General features: G+C 38.6%; 1 long non-coding RNA gene across 4 annotated transcripts in view; it reads left to right on the top strand.

Moving 5' to 3' along the window:
* Positions 1-1,211, top strand: part of LOC129658560 (uncharacterized) — a 49,579-nt gene extending 48,368 nt beyond the window's left edge. For all 4 annotated transcript variants that reach the window (XR_008717408.1, XR_008717409.1, XR_008717411.1 and 1 more), the window contains one exon: positions 126-1,211. This is a non-coding gene — a long non-coding RNA (uncharacterized LOC129658560). The remainder of the gene's footprint in view (positions 1-125) is intronic.
* The last annotated feature ends 13,879 nt before the right edge of the window (positions 1,212-15,090 follow it).

Genomic DNA, 15,090 nt, shown 5'->3' with positions numbered 1-15,090 from the left:
TAATTAAAATATTTTTTGTAACAATAAATATAGATCCAAAGCTCTTTTTTTTTAATATATTTTTTAATATGGACCATTTTTACAGTCTTTATTGTATTTGTTACAATATTGTTTCTGTTTTATAGTTTGGTTTTTTGACTGCAAGACATGTGGGATCTCAGCTTCCTGACCAGGGATCGAATCCACACCCCCTGCATTGATTGGAAGGCAATCACCAGGGAAGTCCACCACCAGGGAAGTCCCAAAGATCCATTTTTAATGACTGAATAGTATTCTGTGGTATGGTGTGGGCTAGATTAAATTTATTTATCCAGTCCTTTCAAATAATTTCTTTTGGATATTTAGGTTGTTTCCAATTTTTTGTTTGTTACCATATTTAGTTTTCTTAATGCACATTTTTACATATTTGTAAAATCATTTCTTAGTAAATGCAATGTTAATATTAATTATTACTAATAATCCTACTGTGAATTTCCTTAATTTAGATGATATAAATTATGTAAACTTAGAAATTCACTATTAGGCTAAAGTCAATACAGTTTTTATAAGATTTCTTAGGAAAGCTCAATTTTTTTTTAAACAAAATATTATAAGATGCCAGCAACTCTTGGTGGGGTGTGGTTTTATATTGCTGTTGGACATATCTAACAGTGTATTTTCTGATGGGTATGTCCTGAGCTCTCTTCTCTGTGATCAACAGGATGAGTGTTTTGAGAAAACCAGTTAGGGTTATGGCTGTTGTTTGTGATCCAAAGAGCAGAATCAAGCTACATATTCACAGAGCAGGAATAAGACTCACTACCCTGCCCTTACTTGGATCAATCACACTCTTTGCTCAACAACAACAGGCTCTCATTTTAAGTTTTGCCTCCTTTTCTTTAGTTCTTTGTCTAAATAAGCTTTACTTGAGACAGGAGCTTTGTTTTCACTGTGTTGTTTTATAAAATGCCATATGCACAGATGACATTTTGTAGATAATAAAACAGCAGTGATTATAGGCTGTTGGTAGTTCTCTGTTGATATCCTTGCTGGTAACAATACACTAAGATATCACTTGACATTCTATTGAGTTAACAGAAACTGTTGTGTTGATTTTTACTGCTGCTAAAAGCAGGGAGAATATTGATTTTAATCAGAAAGAGCAGGGAGAAATTGCTTTGACATGTGTTTTTCACTTGATCTTTGAGAATGTCATGAAAAAATAAAAAGAGTAAATAATAATCTATGTGAGGTTCTTTCAAAAGAGCTGAAAGGTTGTTTGAAAATAAGTGACCCAAGGATAGAGATTTCATTTCAGAAATGAAATGTTTAATCAGCCATCTCAGAATAAAATCTCACATGACAAAAATAAGCCTTTCATTGGCATATTACATAGTTATATTTTTAGTCATGCTGTGATTAAAATATAAAGGAACATGGTTTAACGTGTTAATAATTTTAATATTTATGTAGTTATTCATTCAACAAATATACAGTGATCACCTCCAATAAGGCTGTTATTGTCCTAGCTTCTGGGGTCACACTAGCGAACAAAGCAAAGCCCTTCCCTTAGTGGAGTTTAGATTCTAGAGGAGGAATAGATACAATAAAAAATGATGTAGTGTGTCAAGTAGCAGTAAGTACTATGGAAAAAGAAAACAGAACAGAACGGGGAATGTGGATGGTAGTAGCATTTTACATATTGCAGTTGGGGAAGCCACCCTGGAGACCTAAAAAAGGGACAAATGAGCCATCTTTGTATTTGTTGGCAGAGTGTTCCTGGCAGAAGGAAGAGCAAGATCAAATGTCCTGAGTTAGGAGTATGCTCCAGAGATAGCAAGGAGGTCTTTACTGCCAGGAAAGTAACAGATATCGGCAAGGAAGTGGGAAGAGTCAGATCTTCTAGGGCCTTGGAGGCCGTTGTATGACTTTGGCTTTTACTTTGAGTGAGATGGAAGTGAATAGAAAGTCATAATCATGAGAAGCGATCTTATTTCCTTTTAAAGGGATTAGTCTGTATGCTGTAAGAAAAACTGTCAAGGTGCCAAAATGCAGAAATGCTGTAGTAAGCTAGTTCATATCCAGACAATGGGAGATAATGGTTTGGATCAGGGCAACAGCAATAGAGGATGTGAAAAGTGATTCAATTTTTGCTTTGTTTTGGAGATAAGCGTGACAGAATATCCTGATGGATTTGATGTTAAGTACGAAATAAAGCAAGCAAAGATGTTTCCAAGGTTTTGGGCCTGAGCAATTCAGAAGGGTAAGGCTGAAGAAAAGAGAGTTTGGTAGGGAACGCGGCAGTTCATGTTGGGATAAATCCAGTGTGGACATTACGGATGAGTATTTAGTTCCAATAAAAAGGTCATAACTGGACATGCAGATTTGGGAGTTGTCAACATAAAGTTGATATTTAATACCATTAAATACAGGAAAATGGAAGAGATCATTTAGGGAGTAATTTAGGTAGAAAAGTTCTGAGACCCAAGGCTTGGGATCTTTCCAGGGTTAGAGGTTGGAGGGATCCACAGTAAAGGCTGAGAAGGGGTGAGATTGTGAGGGACAAGGGAACCAAAAGAGTGGTCTTTCAGGAGCGGAGTGAAGTAAATGCTTCAGAAAGGAAGGAGGGTGCATGGTGTCAAAAGCAACAATAGGTCTATGAAATAAGGACAGAGTTGGCAACTGGGAGTCATTGTTGACCATTTTGTGAGTTATTCAGAGGAATATTAATAGAAAAGGCTTTCTGGAGAGAGTTTAAAAGAAAATTTAAGGACTTCCCTGGTGGTACAGTGGATAAGGAATCCTCCTGCCAATGTAGAAGACACGGGAAGATCCCACATGCTGTGAAGGAGCTAAGCCTAGGCACCACAACTACTGAGCCTGTGCTCTAGAGGCTGCAAGCTGCAACTACTGAAACTCGTGAGCCCTAGGGCCCGTGCTCTGCAACAGGAGAAACTACTGCAATGAGAAGCTGGCACATCACAACTAGAGAAAACCCTTATGCAGCAACAAAGACAAAGCAGCCACAAATAAAATTAATTAATTAATTAATTTTAAAATGTCTAGGAAAAAAAAGAGACAATAAAAAATAATAGAGGCAACAGTATAAGTAACTTTATGAGTTTTGCTCTAAACAGGAGAATGGTACTGTTGTCTCAACCGTGTTGAATGGGTAACCAGGCAGCATACATACCAGGCTGGCTGGAGCAGTGTTTGCTGGGAAAAGCTCCAAGGGGCAGAACCAGTGTCGGGTGCACGAGCCCCCGCTGCACATGGCATTTAGGGCAGTGCACAGAGAAGCAGCAGGGCTGAGTGTCAGGCTCCAGGAGAGAAATTCTGACACTAGGCGGTGGGGCTTTAAATCTGCACCAGCTCCTCTTCTGATGTAAGTAGGGGCCGATTTCAGCCCCATTCCTTAAATCCCTGCCTTAATTGCTAACAGGGCCGAGGTTCAAGTTTCTGGCTGACCAGGGTTGGATATAATAAGTACTAGCTCCCCAGTTTCCGTAGGAGCTCTATCAGAAAACAAATTCTTTTCTAGGACCCCAGGTTAAAGAAGATTAGTCCTGATAAGGTGAGCCTTATTTCTTAGTAACAAGAGAAGCAGGAGAAGGTATAGGAGGGCTTTTCTTAACTTCTCTCTTCCTCCCTTCTCTTCCTTCCTTCCCTCATCCTCTTCCTTCCTTCTTTTCTTCCTTTTCTTTGATGTGCAATATTATAGATTTTTAAACTCTAGTAGAGAAGAAAGACCATTGAGACTATAGTGACTACAGTGAAGTCGCTCAGTCGTGTCCGACTCTTTGCGACCCCATGGACTGTAGCCTACCAGGCTCCTCTGTCCATGGGATTTTCCAGGCAGTAGTCCTGGAGTGGATTGCTATTTCCTTCTCCAGGGGATCTTCCCAACCCAGGGATCAAACCCGGGTCTCCTGCATTGTAGACAGACGCTTTACATCATGGGAGTGATTTGCTGTTGAGAAGATGAGAGGATTACCAGTCAGTGTAAGTGGAGGGCTTGGCCTTCGTGAGAGGAAGCACATCCACAAAGCAGGATGGGTAAGCACAGCTGTGCTTGTGCTGCGGTCAGAGCTTGTGGACATTCTTTGAGGACTGCTTCTAATTTCTCAGTGAAAGGTGAACTTGCGTCAGAAGCAAGGAGTGAGAAGCAGCTGTTGGAGTGTCTGTAACAATGTGTGATTAAAAACCTCATTTTCCCAGTGAAAACAAATTTTAAAGTTAGCTACATGCTCTAAAAAAAGAAACTACTTTCCTTCTCTTACCCAGGATTGAATTTTGTGTATTTTTGGTGGACAGGCTTGGTTAAATCTTTTTAAATATGTTGTGCTGTGCGTAGACTCTCAGTCCTGTCCTGCTCTTTGCATCTCCATGGACTGTAGCCTGCCAGGCTCCTCAGTCCATGGAATTCTCCAGACAAGAATACTAGAGTGGGTTGCCATGTCCTCCAGGGGATCTTCCCAACCCAGTGATCGAACCCAGGTCTCTCACATTGTGGACAGATTCTTTCAAGCTGAGCCACCAGAGAAAAATTTGTTTAGCTTTGGGTCAAATATTTATTTCTATGGGCTGCTTTTTCATATTAAAAAAATCTCTTTTTTAAGTGTTCTGTGATTTGAGTCATGTTAGATGATTCTGTCAGCATAACAGAGAAATAAGCAAAATGTACTTGAGCTTCTATGGCACATGTGCAGAAGAATCTGTACTTATTAAGCTTACAAATATGTTTAAAATTCAGTAACCTTCATGTGGCTCCCAGCAAGCAGAAACATGACATTTGAAATTGTGTCTTCATAGCCTTCTCAGGGCACCGGATGATTGACACATTCTAACCTACTTAATAACCGTGAGACTGAATCAGTTATTCACATAAGTTTTTTCCCCCTGCATTTGGAGTTTTAGATAATTGGATTAAATTATAGCAAAAAATAAGTCAGGCCTGCTATACTTACACTCTCTCAACTGGCAGGAGACTGACTATTTTGGTAAAATGAATACATTTTCCATATGTCATTATTAGGTGTTACTCTTGAAAAAGCAAGCAAAAATCTCCTATTTTAAAGTAAATAAAATAACATAATAACTGGACTCCATAATCCTTGGTTTCCTCAGGTTTAATATGAAGGTCAAGCTAACATTGCACTAACTGGTGCCGTATATACCCATGCTTTAGTTGCTAAGTTGTGTCTGACTCTTTGTAGCCCTGTGGAGTATAGGCCACCTGGCTTCTCTGTCCATGAGATTGCTCAGGAAAAAATACTGGAGTGGGTTGCCATTTCCTTCTCTAAGAGATCTTCCTAACCCAGAAATGAAACTCTCATCTCCTGTGTCTCTTGCATTGGCATGCGGATTCTTTACCATTGAGCCACCAGGGAAGCCAAATGATCCTATTAAAGTCAAGTGTTAGTCACTCAGTCATGTCTGATTCTTTGTGATTCCCATGGACTGTAGCTTACCAGGCTTCTCTGTCCATGAGGTTCTCCAGGCAAGAATACTGGAGTGGGTTGCCATTCCCTTCTCCAGATCTTCCCAACCCAGGTATCAAACTCAGGTTTCCCACATTGCAGGTAGATTCTTGACCACCTGAGCTACCAGGGAAGCCTTATTGATCCTATCAGATCAGTTCAGTTTAGTCGATCCTATATGATTCTATATGATCCTGTAGACACATCCAATTATAAAATTTTATGATCTCAAAATAGTTTTAGCAAGTGAGCCATTTGTAGCTAAGTTATTAACCTAGATGATGCCATCCACTAGTTTTCCAACATACCTGTGGTTGTTTCCTCTCACAATAGCATTTCCTTAGTTTCTTTGAGATGAACCTGCCATTTTACTTCAAGTTGTTAAGGTGGCTCAAATGGAATCAGGGGACTTATTTCAAGCCTCATGTATTTCTTCTTCTTTTTTTTTTTTACAGTCCCAAGATCAGCTGTAGTAATAGGAACTGCTGTAGGTAGGGCTTTTTTTTTTTTTTTAATTTAATTTTATTTTTTAACTTTACAACATTGTATTGGTTTTGCCATATATCAAAATGAACCCACCACAGGTATACATGTGTTCCCCATCCTGAACCCTCCTCCCTCCACCCTCCCCATACCATCCCTCTGGGTCGTCCCAGTGCACCAGCCCCAAGCATCCAGGATCGTGCATCGAACCTGGACTGGCGACTCGTTTCATATATGATATTATACATGTTTCAATGCCATTCTCCCAAATCATCCCACCCTTTCCCTCTCCCACAGAGTCCAAAAGACTGTTTTATACATCAGTGTCTCTTGCTGTCTCGTATACAGGATTATTGTTACCATCTTTCTAAATTCCATATATATGCGTTAGTATACTCTATTGGTGTTTTTCTTTCTGGCTTACTTCACTCTGTATGATAGGCTCCAGTTTCATCCACCTCATTAGAACTGATTCAAATGTATTCTTTTTAATGGCTGAGTAATACTCTATTGTGTATATGTACCACTGCTTTCTTATCCATTCATCTGCTGATGGACATCTAGGTTGCTTCCACGTCCTGGCTGTTATAAACAGTGCTGTGATGAACATTGGGGTACACGTGTCTCTTTCCCTTCTGGTTTCCTCAGTGTGTATGCCCAGCAGTGGGATTGCTGGATCATAAGGCAGGTCTATTTCCAGTTTTTTAAGAAATCTCCACACTGTTCTCCATAGTGGCTGTACTAGTTTGCATTCCCACCAACGGTGTAAGAGGGTTCCCTTTACTCCACACCCTCTCCAGCATTTATTGCTTGTAGACTTTTGGATCACAGCCATTCTGACTGGCGTGAAATGGTACCTCATAGTGGTTTTGATTTGCATTTCTCTGAGAATGAGTGATGTTGAGCATCTTTTCATGTGTTTGTTAGCCATCTGTATGTCTTCTTTGAAGAAATGTCTATTTAGTTCTTTGGCCCATTTTTTGATTGGGTCATTTATTTTTCTGGAATTGAGCTGTAGGAGTTGCTTGTATATTTTTGAGATTAGTTGTTTGTCAGTTGCTTCATTTGCTATTATTTTCTCCCATTCTGAAGGCTGTCTTTTCACCTTGCTTATAGTTTCCTTTGTTGTGTAGAAGCTTTTAAGTTTAATTAGGTCCCATTTGTTTATTTTTGCTTTTATTTCCAATATTCTGGGAGGTGGGTCATAGAAGATCCTGCTGTGATGTATGTCGGAGAGTGTTTTGCCTATGTTCTCCTCTAGGAGTTTTATAGTTTCTGGTCTTACATTTAGATCTTTAATCCATTTTGAGTTTATTTTTGTGTATGGTGTTAGAAAGTGTTCTAGTTTCTTTCTTTTACAAGTGGTTGACCAGTTTTCCCAGCACCACTTGTTAAAGAGATTGTCTTTAATCCATTGTATATTCTTGCCTCCTTTGTCAAAGATAAGGTGTCCATAGGTGCGTGGATTTATCTCTGGGCTTTCAATTTTGTTCCATTGATCTATATTTCTGTCTTTGTGCCAGTACCATACTGTCTTGATGACTGTGGCTTTGTAGTAGAGCTTGAAGTCAGGCTATTGATTCCTCCAGTTCCATTCTTCTTTCTCAAGATAGCTTTGGCTATTCAAAGTTTTTTGTATTTCCATACAAATTGTGAAATTATTTGTTCTAGCTTTGTAAAGAATACCATTGGTAGCTTGATAGGGATTGCATTGAATCTATAAATTGCTTTGGGTGGTATACTCATTTTCACTACATTGATTCTTCCAATCCATGAACATGGTATATTTCTCCATCTATTAGTGTCCTCTTTGATTTCTTTCACCAGTGTTTTATAGTTTTCTATATATAGGTGTTTAGTTTCTTTAGGTAGATATATTCCTAAGTATTTTATTCTTTTTGTTGCAATGGTGAATGGAATTGTTTCCTTAATTTCTCTATTTTCTCATTATTAGTGTATAGGAATGCAAGGGATTTCTGTGTGTTGATTTTATATCCTGCAACTTTACTATATTCATTGATTAGCTCTAGTAATTTTCTGGTGGTGTCTTTAGGGTTTTCTATGTAGAGGATCATGTCATCTGCAAACAGTGAGAGTTTTACTTCTTCTTTTCCAATTTGGATTCCTTTTATTTCTTTTTCTGCTCTGATTGCTGTGGCAAAAACTTCCAAAACTATGTTGAATAGTAATGGTGAAAGTGGGCATCCTTGTCTTGTTCCTGACTTTAGAGGAAATGCTTTCAATTTTTCACCATTGAGGATAATGTTTGCTGTGGGTTTGTCATATATAGCTTTTATTATGTTGAGGTATGTTCCTTCTATTCCTGCTTTCTGGAGAGTTTTTATCATAAATGGATGTTGAATTTTGTCAAAGGCTTTCTCTGCATCATTGAGATAATCATATGGTTTTTATTTTTCAATTTGTTAATGTGGTGTATTATATTGATTGATTTGCAGATATTGAAGAATCCTTGCATCCCTGGGATAAAGCCCACTTGGTCATGGTGTATGATCTCTTTAATGTGTTGTTGGATTCTGATTGCTAGAATTTTGTTAAGGATTTTTGCATCTATGTTCATCAGTGATATGGACCTGTAGTTTTCTTTTTTTGTGGGATCTTTGTCAGGTTTTGGTATTAGGGTGATGGTGGCCTCATAGAATGAGTTTGGAAGTTAACCTTCCTCTGCAATTTTCTGGAAGAGTTTGAGTAGAATAGGTGTTAGCTCTTCTCTAAATTTTTGGTAGAATTCAGCTGTGAAGCTGTCTGGACCTGGGCTTTTATTTGCTGCAAGATTTCTGATTACAGTTTCAATTTCCGTACTTGTGATGGGTCTGTTAAGATTTTCTATTTCTTCCTGGTCCAGTTTTGGAAAGTTGTACTTTTCTAAGAATTTATCCATTTCTTCCATGTTGTCCATTTTATTGGCATATAATTGCTGATAGTAGTCTCTTATGATCCTTTGTATTTCTGTGTTGTCTGTTGTGATCTCTCCATTTTCATTTCTAATTTTATTGATTTGATTTTTCTCCCTTTGTTTCTAGATTAGTCTGTCAAGCCTCATGTATTTCTAAATGACAGGAGTCTGAAGGGAGAATTTTCCTGGAACTTGTTAAAAATGTAAATTTCCAGGGCTATGAAACTGGTCTTAGAAATCTGCATTTTAATAACCATTCAAATAGTTCTGAGGTCGGCAGCCAATGAAACACTTTGGAACACAGCCCTGGTTAACACATAAAAATTACATAATTATGTATACTTGCCTGATTTAGTGAGATTGGACATGAGAACTCAACTGCCATAAAGTTTAGCTGAAAATCAAAAGATGATGAAAATTATCAAAGGGAATGGAAATTAAAAGACAGTGTAATAGGACTCCTACCTGATAATTGCCAGGTTGTCATGATGATGAGACGGAGCTGAACGTCAGAGAAGTTTATAAAATATTATAATGAGAGATGTCTTAAAAAATTCATTTAATATGCAAGCTTTGGAATTAGTTGGGAGAACTCATGCACTGAATGCCAGGAAGTAACACATCATGATGTTAAAAAAAAAATGAAGACAGCTATAAATCAGACTATCGTCTGTAGTTTATGGAATTTTCCAGGCCAAAATACTGGAGTGGGTAGTCATTCCCTTCTCCAGGGGATCTTCCCAACCCAGGGATTGAACCCAGGTCTCCCATATTATGGGTGGATTCTTTACCAGCTCAGCCACCAGGGAAGCCCAAGAATACTAGAGTGGGTAGCCAATCCATTCTGCAGTGGATCTTCCTAACCCAGGAATAGAACTGAGGTCTCTTGCATTGCAGGCAGATTCTTTACCAGCTGAGCAACCAGGGAAGCCCCTTATCTTCTGTTAGTCATTCCCAAGTGATGAGGAATAGCAGCCACTGAAAATAGGGCCTTAGCATCTGTAACATAATCTAACATACGTAGTTCTATACATCCATCCTTGAAATCTATCTTGAATCCAGAAAACTGTCATGTTGGAAGTTAAGAACCCTGTTGAATTATGCTGGTAAATTTTCTTTCTTTCTCTTTTCCTTCCTTCACCCTCTCCTTCCTTTTATCCCCCTTCTCTCTCTTTATTGCTTTCTCTCTTTCTCAATATCTGTCTCTGTTCCCCTCCCTTTTTTTAAAAAATATCTGAATCTTATGTGTGTATTGTATAGTCAGGGAAAAGATGTCCATTATTTTCTCTTTTAAAAAATTGTTTTAACATTAAAAAAATTATAAGCTCCACACAGGTAAAGAGTATGACAAATGCATTTTAGAAACCCTTAATATTTTCCACTGTAAATGGTAATATTAGAGTTGCAGCCAGTATTTTAATGAGCTCTCTGCTGTTCCTCTGCTCAAAGTGTACTTCTCATTTTCTTCCTTGGGTTGAAATACTGGTAGTTCTTTGAGATTTAATTAAAGCCTTAGTTTCTTTGGAAGTATCCCCAGTCACCATCCTTAAGTCTCTCCATACCCACCAATTAAGTGCTTTTTCATTTGAGTTTTCATAAAAATTTGATCATGCGTGCTTGCTAAGTCACTTCAGTCATGTCCAACTTTTTATGATCCTATGGACTGTAGCCCTCCAGGCTCCTCTGTCCATGGGATTCTCCAGGTAAGAATACTGGAATAGGTTGCCATGCCCTTCTCCAAGGGATCTTCCTGACGCAGGGATCAAACCCATGTCTCTTGCGTCTCCTGCATTGGCAGGAGGGTTCTTTACCACTAGCACTGACTGGGCAGCCCCAATAATTTGATTATGCTACTTATCAATTTGTGACCTCCTTAAGTAGGGTACTGGAGATCAGTGGAGAAATAACTCCAGAAAGAATGAAAAGATGGAGCCAAAGCAAAAACAACACCCAGTTGTAGATGTGACTGGTGATAGAAGTTAAGTCCGATGCTATAAGAGCAATATTGTATATGAACCTGGAACGTTAGGTCCATGAATCAAGGCAAATTGGAAGTAGTCAAACAGGAGATGGCAAGAATGAGCTTCAACATTTTAGGAATCAGCGAACTAAAGTACACTGGAATGGGTGAATTTAACTCAGATGACCATTATATCAATTACTGTGGGCAAGAATCCCCTAGAAGAAATGGAGTAACCATTATAGTCAACAAAAGAGTCTGAAATGTAATACTTGGATGCAATCTCAAAAATGACAGAATGATCTCTGTTCGTTTCCAAGGCAAACCATTCAATATCACAGTAATCCAAGTCTATGCCCTGACCAGTAATGCTGAAGAAGCTGAAGTTGAATGGTTCTATGAAGACCTACAAGACCTTCTAGAACTAACACCCAAAAAAGATGTCCTTTTCATCATAGGGAATGGAATGCAAAAGTAGGAAGTCAAGAAATACGTGGAGTAACAGGCAAACCTGGCCTTGGAGTACAGAATGAAGCAGGGCAAAGGCTATTAGAGTGTGTGCCAAGATAACACACTGATCATAGAAAATACCCTCTTCCAAGAACACAAGAGAAGACTCTTCACATGAACATCACCAGAAGGTCAATACCAAAATCAGATTGATTATATTCTTTGCAGCCAAAGATGAGAAGCTCTATACAGTCAGTAAAAACAAGACCTGGAGCTGACTGTGACTCAGAACATGAATTCCTTATTGCAAAATTCAGACTTAAATTGAAAAAAATAAGGAAAACCTCTAGACCATTCAGGTATGAACTAAATCAAATCCTTTATGATTATACAGTAGAAGTGACAAGTAGATTAAAAGGATTAGATATGATAGAGTGCCTGAAGAACTATGGAAGGAGGTTCGTGTCATTGTATAGGAGGCAGTGATCAAGACCACCCCTAAGAAAAAGAAATGCAAAAAGGCAAAATGGTTGTCTGAGGAGGCCTTACAAGTCGCTGTGAAAAGAAAAGTGAAAGGCAAAGGAGAAAAGGAAAGATATACCCATTTGAATGGAGAGTTCCAAAGAATATCAAGGAGAGATAAGAAAACCTTCCTCCATGTCGATGTATGGCAAAAACCACTACAATATTGTAAAGTAAACAGCCTCCAAATAAAATAATTGATTAAAAAAAAAAGAAAGAAAGCCTTCCTCAGTGATCAATGCAAAGGAATAGAGGAAAACAATAGAATGGGAAAGACTAGAGATGTTGTCAAGAAAATTAGAGGTACCAAGGGAACATTTCATGTAAAGATGGGCACAATAAAGGACAGAAAAGGTAAGGACGTAACAGAAGCAGAAGATATTAAGAAGAGGTGGCAAGAATACACAGAAGAACTATACAAAAAAGATCTTCATGATCCAGATAACCATAATGGTGTGATCACTCACCTAGAACCAGATATCCTGGAATGTGAAGTTAAGTGGGACTTAGGGAAGCATCACTATGAAAAAAGCTAGTGGAGGTGATAGAATTCCAGTTGAGTTATTTCAAATCCTAAAAGATGATGCTGTGAAAGTGCTGCACTCAATATGCCAGCAAATTTGGAAAACTCAGCAGTGGCCACAGGACTGGGAAAGGTCAGTTTTCATTCCAATCCCAAAGAAAGGCAAGCCAAAGAATGCTCACACAACTGCACTATTGCACTCATCTCACACACTATCGAAGTAATGCTCAAAATTCTCCAAGCCAGGCTTCAACAGTACATGAACCATGAATGATGTTCAAGCTGGATTTAGAAAAGGCAGAGGAACCAGAGATCAAATTGCCAACATCTGTTGGATCATTGAAGAAACAAGAGAGTTCCGGAAAAATATCTACTTCTGCTTTATTGACTATGCCAAGGCCTTTGACTGTGTGGATCACAACAAACTGTGGAAAATTCTGAAAGAGATGGGAATACCAGACCACCTGACCTGCCTCCTGAGCAATCTGTATGCGGGTCAAGAAGCAGCAGTTAGAAGTGGACATGGAACAACAGACTGGTTCCAAATCGCAAAAGGAGTATGTCAAGGCTGTATATTGTCACCCTGCTTATTTAACTTATATGCAGAGTACATCATGAGAAATGCCACGCTGGATGAAGCACCAGCTGGAATCAAGATTTCTAGGAGAAATATCAATAACCTCAGATATGCAGATGACACCACGCTTATGGCAGAAAGTGAAGAAAAACCAAAGATCCTCTTGATGAAAGTGAAAGAGGAGAGTGAACAGGTTGGCTTAAATCTTAATGTTCAGCAAACGAAGATCATGGCATCTGGTTCATCACTTCATGGGAAATAGATGGGGAAACAATGGAAACAGTGACAGACTTTGTTTTCCTGGGCTCCAAAATCACTGCAGATGGTAACTGCAGCCATGAAATTAAAAGACACTTGCTCCTTGGAAGAAAAGTTATGACCAACCTACACTGCATATTAAAGAGCAGAGACATTACTTTGCCAACAAAGGTCCATCTGGTCAAAGCTGTGGTTTTTCCAGTAGTCATGTATGGTTGTGAGAGTTGGACTATGAAGAAGGCTGAGCACTGAAGAATTGATGCTTTTGAACTGTGGTGTTGGAGAAGACTCTTGAGAGTCCCTTGGACTGCAAGGAGATCCAACCAGTCCACCCTAAAGAAAATCAGTCCTGAATATTCATTGGAAGGACTGATGCCGAAGCTGAAACTCCAGCACTTTGACCACCTGATGCGAAGAACTGACTCATTGGAAAAGACCCTGATGCTGGGAAAGATTGAAGGCGGGAGGATAAAGAGATGACCGAGGATGAGATGGCTGGATGGCATCACGGACTCAAAGGAGATGAGTTTGAGTAAACTCCAGGAGTTGGTGATGGACAGGGAACCCTGGCATGCTGCAGTCCATGTGGTCTCAAAGAGTTGGGCACGACTGAGAGACTGAACTGAACTCAACTAAGTAGGGTAAGTATAATCTCTTAAATTTTGGGTCAGTTTTGCTGATATAAGTATTAAGAGGGTCCCCTTTCACTCTCCAAAGTGTCCCTATTTGAGTAGTAGAGGAGATGTCCATTCTATAGTGAAGAACTTTTCACCTTCAGTACTTCATCTGTTATCTGTTACATGGAGGTATTCAGTTAGAGTTTGTCAATGAGTTTGAATTGAATTTTATCATTTCATGGCCGGAAGAACTGTTAGGGGCTTGGCAGAAATCTTTGGGTATTTATAGGTATTATTATGTGTATCTCTTATTTATAGGTCTTAATGTTCAAAGACAGCCAAAGTAGGATCCCATGAAGCCATTAATTACTCTGAAGAAGGCAGAGATAACTTGAATCAGACTTGGGGAATTGGCTAGTATCCTAGTCCAGTGGTTTCTAATGGTTGACTCAGAAATGTCCACAGGACAGTAAATACCCTTGAAGATACTGTTACTGTTCCATGGCAAAAAAGAAAAAACAAGGTGCAAGTAGTGAGTTAAAATTAAATGTGTTTATTAGATTGATCTTCATTTTAGGATTATATCTAGTGTTAGACAATTGTTTTCATGTTAGATTTTCTTTTTCTGAACCAATGTAATTAAAAAGAACTTTCCTTATCAAAATAAGAAGTTGGCATGCCTCAAGTCTGGCAAACATTGACTAAGCAAATGGGCTGTGGATGGAAGGTGCTATCTGGACTCACAAGATAAGAATAATTAAAGGGCTCACACCTGCCAGTGGTGGAAAGATGCATTACTATCCATTCTAGAAAATGAGATGGATAATATCTTTTTTTTTCACCACTTTATCCCCAGGACTTACACAGCCTCATATGCACTAAAGTGTTCAATGATTTTTTATTTAAATAAATCCAAAAGTTCCATGAATAAATCACTTGCTGAAAACATCTGAAGTGACCCAACCTGGTGAATAGATGAGTTAGTTATGCCCTGCTGGTTATCCAGCTATTTCCATGACTAGGAATCAGTGACTCCATCAGTTGTTGCTTCTTTAGTTAAAGTTTTAGCTAAAGATTCAATGTTTTTGTGTGTGGACTATTATAATGGTTTTCTTTTTTTCATTTTTGAAGTAAATAATTGTTAAAATACATTAAGATTTAACATCTTAGCCATTTTTAAATGTGCAGTTCAATGGATTCCAAATATATTCACACTGTTGTCCTCCCATCACTCTCATCCATCCACAGAACACTTTTTATCTTGAAACTCTATATCAACTAGACAATAATTTTCCCCATTCCCTCCTTTCCCAGCCCTGGTGACCAT

This window comes from Bubalus kerabau, chromosome 8, assembly GCF_029407905.1.
Source record: "Bubalus kerabau isolate K-KA32 ecotype Philippines breed swamp buffalo chromosome 8, PCC_UOA_SB_1v2, whole genome shotgun sequence".
In the NCBI taxonomy this organism is placed as follows: Eukaryota; Metazoa; Chordata; class Mammalia; order Artiodactyla; family Bovidae; genus Bubalus; species Bubalus kerabau.
This window is presented reverse-complemented; position numbering and strand designations above follow the sequence as displayed.